This window comes from Geospiza fortis, unplaced genomic scaffold (genome assembly GCF_000277835.1).
Source record: "Geospiza fortis unplaced genomic scaffold, GeoFor_1.0 scaffold855, whole genome shotgun sequence".
NCBI lineage: Eukaryota > Metazoa > Chordata > Aves > Passeriformes > Thraupidae > Geospiza > Geospiza fortis.
In genome coordinates this window covers 30,997-31,830 of record NW_005054684.1, presented here as the reverse complement: position 1 = coordinate 31,830, position 834 = coordinate 30,997, and positions in this window count along the sequence as shown.

The following is an 834-nucleotide window of genomic DNA, read 5'->3' as shown; positions in this document are numbered from 1 at the left end:
GTGCCACGGCCGGGGACAGCCAGGGGACAATGCGGACTGGGCCGTTCTCATTGCCCAGCTCTGAGCTGCTCGTGGCTCCGCTGGGGGCGCCCCACGGTTCTATTTTCTATATATCCATACACAAATCTATAAAAAAGGGAGCAAAAGCGGTGCTGGAAGTCTCTGTTCCCATCCCTGGGCCCCCGCACCCGGCTTTGGGGTTTGGGTCACTCCCTCAGAGCTGGAAAGGGAACAAACCTGCCTGGCTGCTCCCCGGCTGGCAGAGTTTGGGGTGTCCTTGGTTCCTGGGACCAGGGCAGGGCTCGGGGGATCCTCTCCCTGACCCCAGAGCCGTGGGGCTGGGAACTCCTCTGTGCCGAGGGAAGGAGGAGCTTTCCCACCTCAGGTTTGGGGGAATGGCAGCAATGCCATGGAGCAGCCATGAGTCCAGCTGGGAACCAGCAACAGCTCCAGGTCCTTTTTGCCTCCAGGTCCCTTTTTTGCCTCCAGAATCCTTTTTGCCTCCAGGTCCTTTGTGCCTCCAGGTGATTTTTGCCCCCAGCAACTCCACCTGAGCCATTCCAGACCAAGCCAAGGCTGGCCAAGCTCAGATTTTGGGGTGTTTGTGTAGGGCCAGGGGCTGGATTGATGATCCCAGTGGGTCCCCTGTCACTCAGGAGATTCTCAGGTTATTTCAGGGAGGTGCCCAGCAAGGATCCTTCCCTGGATCCTTCCCTGCTCTGCCCCTCCATCCTTCAGCACTCACAAAATCCACCCCCAACAAAAACCATCTCCAGAGCGGCCACGGCCACAAACTCAGTCCAAAAGCACAACAAAATTAAAAAAAAACCCAAC